Source organism: Triticum aestivum, chromosome 3D, assembly GCF_018294505.1.
Source record: "Triticum aestivum cultivar Chinese Spring chromosome 3D, IWGSC CS RefSeq v2.1, whole genome shotgun sequence".
NCBI lineage: Eukaryota > Viridiplantae > Streptophyta > Magnoliopsida > Poales > Poaceae > Triticum > Triticum aestivum.
In genome coordinates this window covers 3,402,043-3,423,336 of record NC_057802.1, presented here as the reverse complement: position 1 = coordinate 3,423,336, position 21,294 = coordinate 3,402,043, and the positions used below count along the sequence as shown (strand labels likewise).

Here is a 21,294-nt window from a genome sequence, read left to right as displayed (position 1 = left end):
TCCGACGGACTTAAGCATCGCTACGGATGAGAAAATCTCATCGTAGTCAACTCCTTGAACTTGTGGAAATACTCTTTGCCACAAGTCGAGCTTCATAGACGGTAACATTACCGTCCACGTCCGTCTTCTTCTCAAAGATCCATTTATCTCGGATTTCATGGCTTCTAACCATTTGTCGGAATATGGGCCCACCATCGCTTCTCCATAGCTCGTAGGTTCAGTATTGTCCAACAACATGATATCTCAGACAGGATCACGTACCACTCTGAAGTAGCACGCATCCTCGTCGTCCTACGAGGTTTGGTGGTGACTTGATCCGAAGTTTCATGATCACTATCGTAAGCTTCCACTTCAATTGGTATAGGTGCCACAGGAACAACTTCCTGTGCCCTGCTACACACTAGTTGAAGTGACGGTTCAATAACCTTATCAAGTCTCCACCATCCTCCCACTCAATTCTTTCGAGAGAAACTTTTCCTCGAGAAAGGACTCGTTTCTAGAAGCAATTACTTTTGCTTCCAGATCTGAAATAGGAGGTATACCCAACTATTTTGGGTATTCTTATGAAGATGTATTTATCCGCTTTGGGTTCGAGCTTATCAGCCTGAAACTTTTTCACATAAGCTTCGCAGCCCCAAACTTTTAAGAAACGACAACTTAGGTTTCTCTAAACGGTGTCATCTCAACGGAATTGCGTGGTGCCCCTTTTAAAGTGAATGCGGTTATCTCTAATGCCTAACCCATAAATGATAGTGGTAATTCGATAAGAGACATCATGGTATGCACCATATCCAATAGGGTGCAGTTATGATGTTCGGACACACCATCACACTATGGTGTTCCAGGCGGTATCAATTGTGAAACACTTTCCACAATGTCTTAATTGTGTGCCAAACTCGTAACTCAGATACTCATCTCTATGATCATATCACAGACATTTTATCCTCTTGTCACGATGATCTTCAACTTCACTCTGAAATTACTTGAACCTTTCAATAATTCAGACTTGTGTTTCATCAAGTAAATACACTCAGTATCTACTCAAATCATCTGCGAAGTAAGAACATAACGATATCCACTGCATGCCTCAGCACTCATTGGACTGCATACATCAAAATGTATTACTTCCAACAAGTTGCTCTCTTGTTCCATCTTACTGAAAACGAGGCTTTTCAGTCATCTTGCCCATGTGGTATAATTTGCATGTCTCAAGTGATTCAAAATCAAGTGAGTCCAAACGATCCATCTGCATGGAGTTTCTTCATGCACATATACCAATAGACATGGTTCGCATGTCTCAATCTTTTCAAAAATGAGTGAGTCCAAAGATCCATCTACATGGAGCTTCTTTATGCGTTTTATCCCAATATGACTCAAATAGCAGTGCCACAAGTATGTGGTACTATCATTACTTTTGGCATGAACATGTGTATCACTACGATCGAGATTCATTTTAGGTGTAAGACCATTGAAGGTGTTATTCAAATAAACAGAGTAACCATTATTCTCCTTAAATGAATAACCGTATTGCGATAAACATAATCCAATCATGCTCAACGCAAACACCAAATCTCGATGGTAGAGGGAGCATGCGATGCTTGATCACATCAACCTTGGAAACTCTTCCAACACATATCGTCATCTCACCTTTAGCTAGTCTCCGTTTATTCCGCAGCTTTTATTTTGAGTTACTAACACTTAGCAACCGAACCGGTATCTAATACCCTGGTGCTGCTAGGAGTACCAGTAAAGTACACATTCATATAATGTATATCCAATATACTTCTGTCGACCTTGCCCGCCTTCTCATCTACCAAGTGTCTAGGGTAGTTCCGCTTCAGTGACCGTTCCCCTCATTACAGAAGCACTTAGTCTCGGGTTTGGGTTCAACCTTGGGATTCTTCACTAGAGCAGCAACTGATTTGCCATTTCATGAAGTATCCCTTCTTGCCCTTGCCCTTCTAGAAACTAGTGGTTTTACTAACCATCAACAATTGATGCTCCTTCTTGATTTCTACCTTCGCGGTGTCAAACATCGCGAGTTGCTCAAGGATCATCATCTATCCTTGATATTTATAGTTCATCACGAAGCTCTAATAGCTTGGTGGCAGTGACTATTGAGAACCATCACTATCTCATCTAGAAGATTAACTCCCACTCGATTCAAGCGATTGTGGCACTCAGACAATCTGAGTACATGCTCAACGATTGAGCTTTTCTCCCTTAGTTTGCAGGCTTAAGAAACTTGTCAGAGGTCTCATACCTCTTGACGTGGGCACTAGTCTGAAATCCCAATTTCAGTCTTCGGAACATCTCATATGTTCTACGACGTTTCAAAACCGTCTTTGGTGCCACAATTCTAAACCGTTAGCAATACGCACTGAACTATCACGTAGTCATCAAAACGTGTATGCCAGATGTTTCGTAACATCTACAGACGACGTTGAGGTTCAGCACACCGAGCGGTGCATTAAGGACATAAGCCTTCTGTGCAGCAATGAGGACAATCCTCAGTTTACGGACCCAGTCCGCATAATTGCTACTACCAACTTTCAACTAAATTTTCTCTAGGAACGTATCTTAAATAGTAGAACTAAAGCGCAAGCTATGACATAATTTGCAAAGACCTTTTGACTATGTTCATGATAATGAAGTTCATCTGATTATTTAATGAACTCCCACTCAGATAGACATCCCTCTAGTCATCTAAGTGATACATGATCCGAGTCAAACTAGGCCGTGTCCGATCATCACGTGAGACGGACTAGTCATCATCGGTGAACATCTCCATGTTGATCGTATCTGCTATACGACTCATGTTCGACCTTTCGGTCTCTTGTGTTCCGAGGCCATGTCTGTACATGCTAGGCTCGTCAAGTCAACCTAAGTGTTTCGCATGTGTTCCGAGGCCATGTATGTACATGCTAGGCTCGTCAACACCCGTTGTATTCGAACGTTAGAATCTATCACACCCGATCATCACGTGGTGCTTCGAAACAACGAACCTTCGCAACGGTGCACAGTTAGGGGGAACACGTCTCTTGAAATTTTAGCGAGGGATCATCTTATTTATGCTACCGTCGTTCTAAGCAAATAAGATGCATAACATGATAAACATCACATGCAATCAAAATAGTGACATGATATGGCCAATATCATTTTGCTCCTTTGGTCTCCATCTTCGGGGCACCATGATCATCTTTGTCACCGGCATGACACCATGATCTCCATCATCATGATCTCCATCATTGTGTCTTCACGAAGTTGTCACGCCAACGATTACTTCTACTTCTATGGCTAACGCGCTTAGCAATAAAGTAAAGTAATTTACATGGCGTTATTCAATGACACGCAGGTCATACAAAAAATAAAGACAACTCCTATGGCTCCTGCCGGTTGTCATACTCATCGACATGCAAGTCGGGATTCCTATTACAAGAATATGATCAATCTCATACATCACATATATCATTCATCACATCTTCTGGCCATATCACATCACATAGCACATGCTGCAAAAACAAGTTAGACGTCCTCTAATTGTTGTTGCAAGTTTTACGTGGCTTGTATAGGTTTCTAGCAAGAACGTTTCTTACCTACGTAAAACCACAACGTGATATGCCAATTTCTATTTACCCTTCATAAGGACCCTTTTCATCGAATCCGTTCCGACTAAAGTGGGAGAGACAGACACCCGCTAGCCACCTTATGCAACTAGTGCATGTCAGTCGGTGGAACCTGTCTCACGTAAGCGTACGTGTAAGGTCGGTCCGGGCCGCTTCATCCCACAATGCCGCCGAAACAAGATAAGACTAGTAGCGGCAAGAAGAATTGACAAAATCGACGCCCACAACTACTTTGTGTTCTACTCGTGCATAGAAACTACGCATAGACCTAGCTCATGATGCCACTGATGGGGAACGTAGCAGAAATTCAAAATTTTCTACGCATCACCAAGATCAATCTATGGAGTAATCTAGCAACGAAGGGAAGGGGAGTGCATCTACATACCATTGTAGATCGCGATGTGGAAGTGTTGCAAGAACGCGGATGAAGGAGTCGTACTCATAGCGATTCAGATCGCGGTTGATTCCGATCTAAGCACCGAAGAACGGTGCCTCCGCGTTCAACACACGTGTAGCCCGGTGACGTCTCCCACGCCTTGATCCAGCAAGGAGAGAGGAGAGGTTGGGGAAGACTCCGTCCAGCAGCAGCACAACGGCATGGTGGTGATGGAGGAGCGTGGCAATCCCGCAGGGCTTCGCCAAGCACCGCGGGAGAGGAGGAGGAGGGAGAGGGGTAGGGCTGCACCGAAAGAGAGACGTTCTCATGTCTTGGGCAGCCCCAAAACCCCAATATATATAGGGGAGGGGGAGGGCTGCGCCCCCATCTAGGGTTCCCCCCCAAAGGGGTGCGGCCAGCCCTAGATGGGGCTTGGGGGGCGGCCAAGGGGGGGAGAGAGGGGGGCGCCCCACTAGATGGTCCTTAGGCCCATCTGAGCCTAGGGTTTCCCCCTTCCCCCCTTTCCTGCGCCCTAGGCCTCTTGTGGGGGGGGGGCGCACCAGCCCACCTGGGGCTGGTCCCCCCCCCACACTTGGCCCATGCAGCCCTCTGGGGCCGGTGGCCCCACTTGGTGGACCCCGGGACCCTCCCGGTGGTCCCGGTACATTACCGATAGCACCCGGAACTTTTCCGGTGACCAAAACAGGACTTCCCATATATAAATCTTTACCTCCGGACCATTCCGGAACTCCTCGTGACATCCGGGATCTCATCCGGGACTCCGAACAACATTTGGTAACCACGTACATCTATTCCCTATAACCCTAGCGTCATCGAACCTTAAGCGTGTAGACCCTACGGGTTCGGGAACCATGCAGACATGAACGAGACGTTCTTCGGTCAATAGCCAACAGCGGGATCTGGATACCCATGTTGGCTCCCACATGTTCCACGATGATATCATCGGATGAACCACGATGTCGGGGATTCAATCAATCCCGTATACAATTCCCTTTGTCTATCGGTATGCTACTTGCCCGAGATTCGATCGTCGGTATCCCTATACCTTGTTCAATCTCGTTATCGGCAAGTCTCTTGACTCGTTCCGTAACTCACATCATCCCGTGATCAACTCCTTGGTCACATTGTGCACATTATGATGATGTCCTACCGAGTGGGCCCAGAGATACCTCTCCGTTTACACGGAGTGACAAATCCCAGTCTCGATTCGTGCCAACCCAACAGACACTTTCTGAGATACCTGTAGTGCACCTTTATAGCCACCCAGTTACGTTGTGACGTTTGGTACACCCAAAGCATTCCTACGGTATCCGGGAGTTGCACAATCTCATGGTCTAAGGAAATGATACTTGACATTAGAAAAGCTCTGAGCAAACGAACTACACGATCTTGTGCTAGGCTTAGGATTGGCTGTCGTCCATCACATCATTCTCCTAATGATGTGATCCTGTTATCAACGACATCCAATGTCCATGGTCAGGAAACCGTAACCATCCATTGATCAACGACCTAGTCAACTAGAGGCTTACTAGGGACATGGTGTTGTCTATGTATCCACACATGTATCTGAGTTTCTTATCAATACAATTCTAGCATGGATAATAAATGATTATCGTGAACAAGGAAATATAATAATAACCAATTTATTACTGCCTCTAGGGCATATTTCCAACACGTCGGTATCCCAATACCTCGTTCAATCTCGTTACCGGCAAGTCACTTTACTCGTTCCGTAATGCATGATCCCGTGACTAACTACTTAGTCACACTGAGCTCATTATGATGATGCATTACCGAGTGGGCCCAGAGATACCTCTCCGTCATACGGAGTGACAAATCCCAGTCTCGATCCGTGCCAACCCAACAGACACTTTCGGAGATACCTGTAGTGCACCTTTATAGCCACGCAGTTACGTTGTGACGTTTGGTACACCCAAAGCATTCCTATGGTATCCGGGAGTTGCACGATCTCATGGTCTAAGGAAATGATACTTGACATTAGAAAAGCTTTAGCAAACGAACTACACGATCTAGTGCTATGCTTAGGATTGGGTCTTGTCCATCACATCATTCTCCTAATGATGTGATCCCGTTATCAATGACATCCAATGTCCATGGTCAGGAAACCGTAACCATCTATTGATCAACAAGCTAGTCAACTAGAGGCTCACTAGGGACATGTTATGGTCTATGTGTTCACACATGTATTACGATTTCTGGATAACACAATTATAGCATGAACAATAGACAATTATCATGAACAAGGAAATAAAATAATAACCATTTTATTATTGCCTCTAGGGCATATTTCCAACACACAAGGCAAGCAGCTCCAACACCCAAGAACAAGAGGCAATCATCAAGTGCTGCCAGGACAAGCACATCTACACCCACTACAAGAGCTGCTGGTAGGGCACCTTATGCTGCTCCAAGAGCTGCTGCAAGTCATGCTGCTGCTGGTCCTTCACATGGACAGAAGAGGAAGAGGAAGCCTACCAGGTGGGATGATTATTTCACAGCAAGTGGAAATCACTGGAATGGGTTTGCTGTGTTGCTGTTAGATCATTAGTGTTGGATCATGAGTGATGTGTTGCCCTTTGAACCAGTTGATTGTTTTGCTGTTAGATCATGTGTGATGTGTGGCACATTGAACTACTTGAACTGTTAGATCATGAGCACTTGGAACTATTTGAACTGGTTCATTATGAATTAGTGCTTTGTTGCTTACTCTTTATTGTTTTCTGTTGAACTTGCTGGATATTGCTGGATCATCCTGACAAAGTTTCAAATTGTTGGTATTTTATGCTGCATCAACATCTTGATGGATATGCCAGCAACCATGATTTGTGTTAATTGTTGGTAATTGAAGATTGGCATCAACCTATATTTGGGTGCCGACGACAACATGACACGACAAAATAGGCTCAACCCTATATTTGGGTGCCGTCGACAACACGCCACGACAAGGTAGGCATCAACCCAGTATTTGGGTGCCATCGACAACATGACACGACAAGATAGGCTCAACCCTATATTTGGGGGCCATCGACAACACGACACGACAAGGTAGGCATCAACCCTCTATTTGGGTGCCGTCGACAACATGACACGACAAGATAGGCTCAACCCTATATTTGGGGGCCATCGACAACACGACACGACAAGGTAGGCTCAACCCTCTATTTGGGTGCCGTCGACAACATGACACGACAAGATAGGCTCAACCCTATTTTTGGGGGCCATCGACAACACGACACGACAAGGTAGGCTCAACCCTCTATTTGGGTGCCGTTGACAACACGACACGACAAGGTAGGCATCAACCCTGTAATTGGGGGCCATCGACAACATGACACGACAAGATAGGCTCAACCCTATATCATACTTCAACATCTAGCATCACAAACAACAAGCCATCATAGTTCAACATCTAGCATCACAAACAACAAGCCAAACTAGTTCAGCATAGCCTCAAACAACATGACACCATAGTCTGAAACATACATAATAAATTAAGCACTACATCATCATCTTCACTCCTCCAAGATTGCCTTCATCATCTTCAACTTCCTCTTGTTCTCCTCTCCAACCTTCCAAAGGTCATGTAAGCTATATTCAAGTTTTTTCTTCTCCTTTTTGAGCTCAGCAGCAACCTCTTCAGCCATTTCAACCTCCTTCTTTAGATCAAAGTTCTCTTTCTCTAACTTGATCATCTTGTCAGCTGCATCTAGAGGTGTCTTCTCCTCATCCACATCCATCATTATTTTCCTATAATTCTCCTTGTGCACAGACTTCTGAACAGATTCACAAAAGTCCTTGGTAAGCTGAATGTGATGGTTGTACTTTTCCTCTACTATCTTCACTTCTGCTTCTAACTTAGGGATCTTCTCCTCATTAGCTAAATTATCTCTAATTCTGCCTGCCTTGGCCTCCTTATACAAAGCCCAGAGTTTTGTCAATGAATTCTTTAGTGCATAAGGCCATTCATTGTCCACCCATTCCACAACACCACAATTGTTACCCTCCTGCAACCATTTTTTCCCTTTTAGTTAACAATACAATAAACAGAGAAGTGAATTATAAAGAAGTGCAGATTTTTTTTGGTTAATTCAGTACAAAAAACAGATCATTGAATTGCATTACCTATATGTAAATCATTTATACATATTTCAATACAATAAAAAGAGCATCTCTCAGTTCTATAAAGTTAATATCTACATCATTCCTAAAACAGAGCCATTACATTACCTATATCTAAATCAATTAATTCTAATCTAAAAACAATAGCTATGTCTACGAATTCCAACAAAATAACAGAGCTATATTTATCTCTAAATCTTATTTGCTACTAACCTTCTCGGCGCAACCATAAAATCTACGGCCAGTGTTCAGCCCATCGAACACAACAAGCCTCTCAGGAGCATTCCCATGCTTGCAAAGGTGCTTTCCAGTGGCATCAATGCCTGACCAATCCCTGTCCTCTATTGTTGCTGGGCGCTAAGCAGAGCAAAGGGGAGAAAATCAAAACAAATGCAATCTCTCATTTGAAAATCGAAAATAGCAAACCCTAACCCTAGGCAGAGAGGTAATGATACTCACATATGGTTCCTCATCGACCTCGTGTGGCAGCAGCGACACCGAATCCGAGCTCGTCTCGCCGTCATTCCACGACACCATGGCTGCGGTGGCTGCCGGCAACTGATTTCAGCTGGCAACGGCGGTGGCGTCGTCAGGGAAGATGAACTAGGTCACGAGGGAGAGGAAGAGGGGGGGGGGGGGGAAGAGAGGAAGAGGCGGGCACGAGCTGGTCCGGTCGAACCAGGTCAAGAGAGCGCCGCTAACGGTCGTCAGGCGCGCGCCGTCTGCCCCATGCCACGTGGCCTGACGGCTGGGCCCGACCCGTCAGGTTTTCTGTCAAAACGCGGTCAATCGACCAGTTAGTGCTTTGTGCAACAAAATTACTGAAAAACGGTGGTTTCTGCAAACTTTTATGAAAACGGTGGTTTTTCGCAACAAGCGACGCAATTGTGGTGGTTTTTTGCAATTTACTCGGGTTGACATGACAGACAAGAATAACGCCCCATGACCATGATCATGTCCAGCTTCTCACTACGTACATGCATTGTTATATGGTTTGGGAACAGTACTAGTAGTACTGGACTATCCCGAGGGTTGTTAGGCTCTCTTGCTGGTCTTGGAGACTTTGATTGTGTAGATGCAAGTATTCTCTAGTTGATTAACAGTCAAAGTCTCCCCTGGCCATGGGTCAACAATGCGCACATTGGGAAGTCCAGCTTGACGGCAACGAATAGTGGCAAAGTAGTCATGTAAATTAGTGGCATCTTGGCCACGACGAGAACAACTTGCCGACCTCCATCCAAACCTTCAGTTCGCCATCATTACCACTCTGTTATTTTTCTGCCTCGGCCAAGTCGGACAGCCGGCGCGTCATCTTAGGGTTCTTCCTCAGTCCATGGCCGACGACAACAGGTATCTGAGACATGAGGAAAGACAGTTTAATTTTTTTAGATCAACAGGGAGTAGCTCCCCGGCTCCATTACTCAGAAAGAAGCTCGATAAAGACAATTTAATGGAAGGAGGATAGTTGCAAAATGGTTTTCACAACAACCTAGAAGCATGAGTTGCTCATAGGGATAGAGTGTGTGTGCGTGTGTTCATATATGTATGACCCTTACTTTTTACGTCTGTATTGTGTTAGAAAAATATAGCCTCACGCTCACATGTTGTCTTAATGATTGACCAGTATATGCGCCCAGTTAACAGCAACCATGATAGAATGGTGGCGGGCGCACAATTTGGCAATTTGCAGGGTTTAATAGGTACGTGACCAATCTACACATTCAGCATAGCTTTATAGACGACGACTAATTTGTGTTCTTCCTGGACTAATTTACACTCAATAGAATCGTCGATTGAGACATAGCAAAACCGAACAAACAAACATATCCATGCGATACAACTAGTACCAGTGTCGCCTCAAAAAGAAAAAGAACTAGTACCACTGGGATAAGTCAAACGGACTGAAGTAAACCTTGAAATGTCTACAGCGGCCTGCTGTGCAACGCGGAAGCACGGCAAGCATACATTACATATGGCTGGCAGCAGGAGGTACGTCCGCTGTGGCTGCCGGAGGAGTAGGAGGAAGCGGGGGCGACGGTGGTGGGTTGTCGCTGCAGTCAGGGCAGTGCTCCTTGGGAGCCACATGCCCTACCGGAGCCGGAGGTCTCGGCACTGGCCTTCCACCTGCACACAAATAGGAATATCGGTTGGCACATCGATCGATCACAACAGAGTTCAGTGAAGATATGGAGATCATCTGGTGGTTAATTTTTTTGCGGGGTTAATTACCTCCATGGACAAGCTCAACGTTGGCCGCACACATGATCAGTGCAGCGGCGATGACAGCCCAGCACAGGACCGACGAGGAAGATGATGCCGCCGGCTTCAACATCTTTGGTGTTAACTTGGATCGTTCTGGGAACGACTGCATGTGGATGCATGCTTGTATATGTATGTATATATAGACGTATAGTTTAATTTCCAGCAACCAGTGTGTATAACCACTTATGTATGTATGAACGCATGCTCCGGCATGGAGCTCGCCAACGGCGACTGCACGCCGTCAACGAGATGGACTTTTCCACATCTGTAAGACTTATTAAGAAACCGCGTGACAGCTAACACATAATATAACTTAAAAAATGATCTTATATTGTGAGACGGAGGAAGTAGGTACATGTTACCAGCTGCAGCATAGCTTTGGAATGATCACTCTCTCGTGGTACAATTGCGCATATTACAATCCAGCAACAACAAGTAGTAATCCCGGCAATAAGAGAGTGGGAATCCAAATTCGTTGTATCACCGCTGGCTTTTGAAAAAACAACAGGCTGCCGTTAACAAAGAGCGAGTGGTTCACCAGCTGAGCCGGCAAGGCTAGCATGCACGAAAATCCCTCTCCTACCAACGAAAACAAGCATGAAGAGATTTGATCTCCGTGGCTGATAACGGAACGGAAGCTTTGAACACCCCAAGCTTGCCACCATTGAAAACAGCCAGGAAAGATGAAGAGACTATTAAACCCACTAAGGGTCACGTGAAAGGCAGCCAACCAGATATGCCATGTGGCGCGAACTGATTGGCCATGGTGAAAAAGCTTTTGGGATATTATTTTTAGATGCAGTTGAGGAATTTTTTTAAAATATTTTTTTCTTTTTAGATGAAGGTGATGAACCTACATATTTTTTTACATGAAGGGCTACGCAAAGTGACGCTCGCTGGTAGGTTGCATTGATAATTTTTTTCTTTTCTTTTTCACTTCTTTTTCTAGATGAAGGTGAGGATTTTTTTAATATTTTTCTAGATGGAGGCGAGGGCTTCATCTATCTTTTTTTAATAAAAACGTGTGCACATCTTCCTCGCAAGCGGCGCCAGAAGATGACGCCCCAACCAGTGGTACTCATAATAGTTGGACCCTAGTGAGCATAGAATCTCAATTTGATCATCATTACCTCCAAATACCGTGGCAGATGCCGCAGCCGTCATCCTTGCCGCCTAGAGAACGGCAGCGGTTGTAGCAAGGTGACACCCATGGCCATATTCAAGTGCTCTCCTTTCTAGTCGGGGGTCCGGGTGCACCATGGATCGAGCCGGCACGCCGTTTGGCAGTGTCCTACGCGGGTGGCTAGCTAGCTGGCACCACCCTCGTCGACACGACATCGGCTGGACGGTGGTAGTCAGGCGGCTATGGTCGATGCACGGTGGTGGTCGTGTCCCTCTTGGGGATCGTAGCAGAAATTTAAAATTTTCTACGCATCACCAAGATCAATCTATGGAGTCATCTAGCAACGAGAGAGAGGAGTGCATCTACATACCCTTGTAGATCGCGAGCGGAAGCGTTCAAGAGAACGGGGTTGATGGAGTCGTACTCGTCGTGATCCAAATCACCGATGATCCTAGCGCCGAACGGACGGCACCTCCGCGTTCAACAAACGTACGGTTGGGGAAGACGTCTCCTTCTTCTTGATCTAGCAAGGGGGAAGGAGAGGTTGATGGAGATCCAGCAGCACGACGGCGTGGTGGTGGAAGTAGCGGGGATCTCGGCAGGGCTTCGCCAAGCTCAGCGAGAGGGAGAGGGAGGCGCCAGGGGCTTGGGGTGCCGCTGCCCTCCCTCCCCCCCTCTTTATATAGGGGTCCAGGGGGGCGCCGGCCCCCTGAGATCCCATCACCAGGGGGGCGGCGGCCAAGGGGGGGACTTGCCCCCCAAGTCAAGTGGGGCGCCCCCCACCCCTAGGGTTTCCAACCCTCGGCGCAGGGGAGGCCCAAGGGGGGCGCCACAGCCCACCAGGGGCTGGTTCCCTTCCCCACTTCAGCCCATGGGGCCCTCCGGGATAGGTGGCCCCACCCGGTGGACCCCCGGGACCCTTCCGGTGGTCCCGGTACAATACCGGTGACCCCGGAAACTTTCCCGGTGGCCGAAACTGGACTTCCCATATATAATTCTTCACCTCCGGACCATTCCAGAACTCCTCGTGACGTCCGGGATCTCATCCGGGACTCCGAACAACTTTCGGGTTACCGCATACTAGTATTTCTACAACCCTAGCGTCACCGAACCTTAAGTGTGTAGACCCTACGGGTGCGGGAGACATGCAGACATGACCGAGACGACTCTCCGGTCAATAACCAAGAGCGGGATCTGGATACCCATGTTGGCTCCCACATGTTCCACGATGATCTCATCGGATGAACCACGATGTCGAGGATTCAATCAATCCCGTATACAATTCCCTTTGTCAATCGGTACGTTACTTGCCTGAGATTCGATCGTCGGTATCCCAATACCTTGTTCAATCTCGTTACCGGCAAGTCACTTTACTCGTACCGTAATGCATGATCCCGTGACCAAACACTTGGTCACATTGAGCTCATTACGATGATGCATTACCGAGTGGGCCCCAGAGATACCTCTCCGTCATACGGAGTGACAAATCCCAGTCTCGATTCATGCCAACCCAACAGACACTTTCGGAGATGCCCGTAGTGCACCTTTATAGCCACCCAGTTACGTTGTGACGTTTGGCACACCCAAAGCACTCCTATGGTATCCGGGAGTTGCACAATCTCATGGTCTAAGGAAATGATACTTGACATTTGGAAAAGCTCTAGCAAACGAACTACACGATCTTGTGCTATGCTTAGGATTGGGTCTTGTCCATCACATCATTCTCCTAATGATGTGATCCCGTTATCAATGACATCCAATGTCCATAGTCAGGAAACCATGACTATCTGTTGATCAACGAGCTAGTCAACTAGAGGCTCACTAGGGACATGTTGTGGTCTATGTATTCACACAATTATAGCATGAACAATAGACAATTATCATGAACAAGGAAATATAATAATAACCATTTTATTATTGCCTCTAGGGCATATTTCCAACAGTCTCCCACTTGCACTAGAATCAATAATCTAGTTACATTGTGATGAATCGAACACCCATAGAGTTCTGGTGTTGATCATGTTTTGCTCTATGGAGAGGTTTAGTCAACGGATCTGCTACATTCAGGTCCGTATGTACTTTACAAATATCTATGTCTCCATTTTGAACACTTTCATGAATGGAGTTGAAGCGACGCTTGATATGCCTGGTCTTCCTGTGAAACCTGGGCTCCTTGGCAAGGGCAATAGCTCCAGTGTTGTCACAGAAGAGAGTCGTCGGGCCCGACGTATTGGGAATAACTCCTAGGTCGGTAATGAACTCCTTCACCAAGATTGCTTCTTGTGCTGCCTCTGAGGCCGCCATGTATTCCGCTTCACATGTAGATCCCGCCACAACGCTTTGCTTGCAACTGCACCAGCTTACTGCCCCACCATTCAAAATATACACGTATCCGGTTTGTGACTTAGAGTCATCCAGATCTGTGTCGAAGCTAGCATCGACGTAACCCTTTACGACGAGCTCTTCGTCACCTCAATAAACGAGAAACATATCCTTAGTCCTCTTCAGGTACTTCAGGATATTCTTGACCGATGTCCAGTGTTCCATGCCAGGATTACTTTGGTACCTTCCTACCAAACTTACGGCAAGGTTTACATCAGGTCTGGTACACAGCATGGCATACATAATAGACCCAATGGCCGAGGCATAGGGGATGACACTCGTCTTTTTTCTATCTTCTGCCGTGGTCGGGCATTGAGCCGTACTCAATTGCACACCTTGCAATACAGGCAAGAACCCCTTCTTTGACTGATCCATATTGAACTTCTTCAATATCTTGTCAAGGTACGTACTTTGTGAAAGACCAATGAGGCGTCTGGATCTATCTCTATAGATCTTGATGCCTAATATATAAGCAGCTTCTCCAAGGTCCTTCATTGAAAAACACTTATTCAAGTAGGCCTTTATACTTTCCAAGAATTCTATATCATTTCCCATCAATAGTATGTCATCCACATATAATATGAGAAATGCTACAGAGCTCCCACTCACTTTCTTATAAACACAGGCTTCTCCATAAGTCTGTGTAAACCCAAACGCTTTGATCATCTCATCAAATCGAATGTTCCAACTCCGAGATGCTTGCACCAGCCCATAGATGGAGCGCTGGAGCTTGCATACCTTGTTAGCATTCTTAGGATCGACAAAACCTTCCGGCTGCATCATATACAATTCTTCCTTAAGAAAGCCGTTAAGGAATGCCGTTTTGACGTCCATTTGCCATATCTCATAATCATAGAATGCGGCAATTACTAACATGATTCGGACGGACTTTAGTTTTGCTACGGGTGAGAAAGTCTCATCGTAGTCAACCCCTTGAACTTGTCGATAACCCTTAGCGACAAGTCGAGCCTTATAGATGGTCACATTACCATCCGCGTCTGTCTTCTTTTTAAAGATCCATTTATTTTCTATGGCTCGCCGATCATCGGGCAAGTCAGTCAAAGTCCATACTTCGTTTTCATGCATGGATCCTATCTCGGATTTCATGGCTTCTAGCCATTTGTCGGAATCTGGGCCCACCATTGCTTCTTCATAGTTCGAAGGTTCACCGTTGTCTAACAACATGATTTCCAAGACAGGGTTGCCGTACCACTCTGGCGCGGAACGTGTCCTTGTGGACCTACGAAGTTCAGTAGGAGCTTGATACGAAGTACCTTGATCATCATCATCATTAACTTCCTCTCTAGTCGGTGCAGGCACCATAGGAACATCTTCCTGAGCTGCGCTACTTTCCGGTTCAAGAGGTAGTACTTCATCAAGTTCCACTTTCCTCCCACTTACTTCTTTCGAGAGAAACTCTTTCTCCAGAAAGGACCCGTTCTTGGCAACAAAGATCTTGCCTTCGGATCTGAGGTAGAAGGTATACCCAATGGTTTCCTTAGGGTATCTTATGAAGACGCATTTTCCGACTTGGGTTCGAGCTTTTCAGGTTGAAGTTTATTGACATAAGCATCGCATCCCCAAACTTTTAGAAACGACAGCTTAGGTTTCTTCCCAAACCATAATTCATACGGTGTCGTCTCAACGGATTTCGACAGAGCCCTATTTAAAGTGAATGCGGCAGTCTCTAAAGCATAGCCCCAAAATGAGAGCGGTAGATCAGTAAGAGACATCATAGATCGCACCATATCCAATAGAGTGCGATTACGACGTTCGGACACACCATTTCGCTGAGGTGTTCCAGGCGGCGTGAGTTGTGAAACTATTTCACATTTCCTTAAGTGTGTGCCAAATTCGTGACTCAAATATTCCCCTCCACGATCTGATCGTAAGAACTTTATTTTCCTGTCACGTTGATTCTCAACCTCACTCTGAAATTCCTTGAACTTTTCAAAGGTCTCAGACTTTTGTTTCATTAGGTAGACATAGCCATATCTACTCAAGTCATCAGTGAGAGTGAGAACATAACGATAGCCACCGCGAGCCTCAACACTCATTGGACCGCCCACATCAGTATGTATGATTTCCAATAAGTTGGTTGCTCGCTCCATTGTCCCGGAGAACGGAGTCTTGGTCATCTTACCCAAGAGGCATGGTTCGCACGTGTCAAATGATTCATAATCAAGAGACTCCAAAAGTCCATCTGCATGGAGCTTCTTCATGCGTTTGACACAAATGTGACCAAGACGGCAGTGCCACAAGTATGTGGGACTATCATTATCAACCTTACATCTTTTGGTATTCACACTATGAATATGTGTAACACTACGTTCGAGATTCATTAAGAATAAACCATTAACCAGCGGGGCATGACCATAAAACATATCTCTCATATAAATAGAACAACCATTATTCTCGGATTTAAATGAGTAGCCATCTCGAATTAAACGAGATCCTGATACAATGTTCATGCTCAAAGCTGGCACTAAATAACAATTATTGAGGTATAAAACTAATCCCGTAGGTAAATGTAGAGGAAGCGTGCCGACGGCGATCACATCGACCTTGGAACCATTCCCGACGCGCATCGTCACCTCGTCCTTTGCCAGTCTCCGTTTATTCCGCAGCTCCTGCTTTCAGTTACAAATATGAGCAACCGCACTTGTATCAAATACCCAGGAGCTACTACGAGTGCTGGTAAGGTACACATCAATAACTTGTATATCACATATACCTTTGGTGTTGCCGGCCTTCTTGTCCGCTAAGTACTTGGGGCAGTTCCGCTTCCAGTGACCACTTCCCTTGTAATAAAAGCACTCAGTCTCAGGCTTGGGTCCATTCTTTGGCTTCTTCCCGGCAACTGGCTTACCGGGCGCGGCAACTCCCTTGACGTCCTTCTTGAAGCTCTTCTTACCCTTGCCTTTCTTGAACTTAGTGGTTTTATTCACCATCAACACTTGATGTTCCTTTTTGATCTCCACCTCCGCTGATTTCAGCATTGAATATACCTCGAGAATGGTCTTTTCCATCCCCTGCATATTGAAGTTCATCACAAAGCTCTTGTAGCTCGGTGGAAGCGACTGAAGGATTCTGTCAATGACCGCGTCATCCGGGAGATTAACTCCCAGCTGAGTCAAACGGTTGTGTAACCCAGACATTTTGAGTATGTGTTCACTGACAAAACTATTTTCCTCCATCTTACAACTGAAGAACTTGTCGGAGACTTCATATCCCTCGACCCGGGCATGAGCTTGGAAAACCATTTTCAGCTCTTCGAACATCTCATATGCTCCTTGTTGCTCAAAACGCTTTTGGAGCCCCGGTTCTAAGCTGTAAAGCATGCCGCACTGAACGAGGGAGTAATCATCAGCACGCTGCTGCCAAGCGTTCATAACGTCTTGGTTCTCTGGAATGGGTGCATCACCTAGCGGTGCTTCTAAGACATAATCTTTCTTGGCAGCTATGAGGATGATCCTCAGGTTCCGGACCCAGTCCGTATAGTTGCTGCCATCATCTTTCAGCTTGGTTTTCTCTAGGAACGCGTTGAAGTTGAGGGCAACATTAGCATGGGCCATTTGATCTACAAGACATGTTGTAAAGATTTTAGACTAAGTTCATGATAATTAAGTTCATTTAATCAAATTATTCAATGAACTCCCACTCAGATAGACATCCCTCTAGTCATCTAAGTGAAGCATGATCCGAGTCAACTAGGCCGTGTCCGATCATCACGTGAGACGGACTAGTCAACATCGGTGAACATCTTCATGTTGATCGTATTGTCTATACGACTCATGCTCGACCTTTCGGTCTTCCGTGTTCCGAGGCCATGTCTATACATGCTGGGCTCGTCAAGTCAACCTAAGTGTATTGCGTGTGTAAATCTGGCTTACACCCGTTGTATTCGAACGTTAGAATCTATCACACCCGATCATCACGTGGTGCTTCAAAACAACGAATCTTCGCAACGGTGCACAGTTAGGGGGAACACTTTCTTGAAATTATTGCGAGGGATCATCTTATTTAAGCTACCGTCGTACTAAGCAAATAAGATGTAAAACATGATAAACATCACATGCAATCAAATAGTGACAAGATATGGCCAATATCATTTTGCTCCTTTTGTTCTCCATCTTCGGGGCGCCATGATCATCTTCGTCACCGGCATGACACCATGATCTCCATCATCGTGTGTTCATGAAGTTGTCACAACAATGATTACTTCTACTTCTATGGCTAACGTGTTTAGCAATAAAGTAAAGTAATTTACATGGTGTTGTTCAATGACACGCAGGTCATACAAAAATAAAGACAACTCCTATGGCTCCTGCCGGTTGTCATACTCATCGACATGCAAGTCGTGATTCCTATTCCAAGAACATGATCAATCTCATACATCACATATATTTCATTCATCACATCCTTTTGGCCATATCACATCACAAGGCATATGCTGCAAAAACAAGTTAGACGTCCTCTAATTGTTGTTGCAAGTTTTTACGTGGCTGCTATAGGTTTCTTAGCAAGAACGTTTCTTACCTACGCCAAAACCACAACATGATATGCCAATTTCTATTTACCCTTCATACGGACCCTTTTCATCGAATCCGTCCCGACTAAAGTGGGAGAGACAGACACCCGCTAGCCACCTTATGCAACTAGTGCATGTCAGTCGGTGGAACCTGTCTCACGTAAGCGTACGTGTAAGGTCGGTCCGGGCTGCTTCATCCCACGATGCGCCGAAACAAGATAAGACTAGTAGTGGCAAGAAAATTGACAACATCTACGCTCACAACAAGTTTGTGTTCTACTCGTGCATAGAAACTACGCATAGACCTAGCTCATGATGCCACTGTTGGGGATCGTAGCAGAAATTTAAAATTTTCTACGCATCACCAAGATCAATCTATGGGGTCATCTAGCAACGAGAGAGAGGAGTGCATCTACATACCCTTGTAGATCGCGAGCCGAAGCGTTCAAGAGAACGGTCTTGATGGAGTCGTACTCGTCGTGATCCAAATCACCGATGATCCTAGCGCCGAACGGACGGCACCTCCGCGTTCAACACACATACGGTTGGGGAAGACGTCTCCTCCTTCTTGATCCATCAAGGGGGAAGGAGAGGTTGATGGAGATCCAACAGCACGACGGCGTGGTGGTGGAAGTAGCGGGGATCTCGGCAGGGCTTCGCCAAGCTCAGCGAGAGGGAGAGGTGTCACGGCAGGGAGAGGGAGGCGCCAGGGACTTCCGTGCTGCTGCCCTCCATCCCCCCTCTTTATATAGGGGTCCAGGGGGGCGCCGGCCCCCTGAGATCCCGTCTCAAGGGGGGCGGCGGCCAAGGGGGGGAACTTGCCCCCCAAGTCAAGTGGGGCGCCCCCCACCCCTAGCGTTTCCAACCCTAGGCGCAGGGGAGGCCCAAGGGGGGCGCACCAGCCCACCAGGGGCTGGTTCCCTTCCCCACTTCAGCCCATGGGGCCCTCCGGGATAGGTGCCCCCACCCGGTGGACCCCCGGGACCCTTCCGGTGGTCCCGGTACAATACCGGTGACCCCCGAAACTTTCCCGGTGGCCGAAACTGGACTTCCTATATATAATTCTTCACCTCCGGACCATTCCGGAACTCCTCGTGACATCCGGGATCTCATCCGGGACTCCAAAAACTTTCGGGTTACCGCATACTAGTATCTCTACAACCCTAGCGTCACCGAACCTTAAGTGTGTAGACCCTACGGGTTCGGGAGACATGCAGACATGGCCGAGACGACTGTCCGGTCAATAACCAACAACGGGATCTGGATACCCATGTTGGCTCCCACATGTTCCACGATGATCTCATCGGATGAACCACGATGTCGAGGATTCAATCAATCCCGTATACAATTCCCTTTGTCAATCGGTACACTACTTGCCCGAGATTCGATCGTCGGTATCCCAATACCTTGTTCAATCTCGTTACCGGCAAGTCACTTTACTCGTACCGTAATGCATGATCCCGTGGCCAAACACTTGGTCACATTGAGCTCATTATGATGATGCATTATCGAGTGGGCCCAGAGATACATCTCCGTCATACGGAGTGACAAATCCCAGTCTCGATTCGTGCCAACCCAACAGACACTTTCGGAGATACCCGTAGTGCACCTTTATAGCCACCCAGTTACGTTGTGACGTTTGGCACACCCAAAGCACTCCTATGGTATCCAGGAGTTGCACAATCTCATGGTCTAAGGAAATGATACTTGACATTTGGAAAAGCTCTAGCAAACGAACTACACGATCTTGTGCTATGCTTAGGATTGGGTCTTGTCCATCACATCATTCTCCTAATGATGTGATCCCGTTATCAATGACATCCAATGTCCGTAGTCAGGAAACCATGACTATCTGTTGATCAACGAGCTAGTCAACTAGAGGCTCACTAGGGACATGTTGTGGTCTATGTATTCACACATGTATTACGATTTCCGGATAACACAATTATAGCATGAACAATAGACAATTATCATGAACAAGGAAATATAATAATAACCATTTTATTATTGCCTCTAGGGCATATTTCCAACAGTCTCCCACTTGCACTAGAATCAATAATCTAGGACCATCTAGGACCGTCCGTCCAAGCTGCTATTGGGATCATGGCAAGTGGAGGAGAAAACATAGAATTACTTTGATTGGTTGGTGCATCTCGAGCACCTTGTCTTGAGCTCCGTGGTGAAACCCTTAGATCTGACCCTACTTGGTTATACCTAACAATGACGGTGTTTTTGCATCGTTGCCTTGTTGACGGCATTGCTCGGGGTTTTCTCAGACTTCATCTTCAGGGTGAAAACCCACGATCTAGCCTTCAATGGTTGGATCTGGCAATGTCGGCGTGTGTGCGTCGTTTTCTTCCTCAAGACATTGCTTTTGAAGAGGCTTTCACGTAGTCCTTGTGTTGTCAAGGGATAATTGGTCCTGATGGTCGTCATTGCATATTGTCAATCGTTGTTTCGATCACTTCGGTTTTTTTTTCTTTTTTTCTTTCACTGCCTAGGCATAGCTTTGGTCTTCTATGACCTTGCTCCTTGTCAAGGTGGTCTTTTGTGCGTGTGTGTTCACATTGGCAGTGCGCATCATTGTGTGTTTGTATTCCCTTTATGCTTCACTATGAGTTAATAAAATACACTCTTTATAAAAAAACGACCCCGTCAAAAGATTTCAGCTACCGCAGGTTGATGAACTGAGGATTGAGTACAATCCATATCACCTACCTTGGGTTACCAGCTTGCTGCTTATGCACAATAGGCACCTTAGATCACCAACTTTGTGTTTCTCATTGAAAGAGTGACCAAGCGAGTGGGTCCACGGCGTAGGGACGCATCAATT

At 46.2% G+C, this 21,294-nt stretch overlaps 1 long non-coding RNA gene across 1 annotated transcript; it reads right to left on the bottom strand.

Annotated features, from left to right (window-relative positions):
• Positions 1-9,894: 9,894 nt before the first annotated feature.
• Positions 9,895-10,527, bottom strand: LOC123073600 (uncharacterized). Its single transcript, XR_006435703.1, has 2 exons — positions 10,393-10,527; positions 9,895-10,287 (listed from the first exon to the last, which is right to left on the bottom strand). It is a non-coding gene; the product is annotated as an uncharacterized lncRNA (long non-coding RNA).
• Between the last annotated feature and the right edge of the window lie 10,767 nt (positions 10,528-21,294).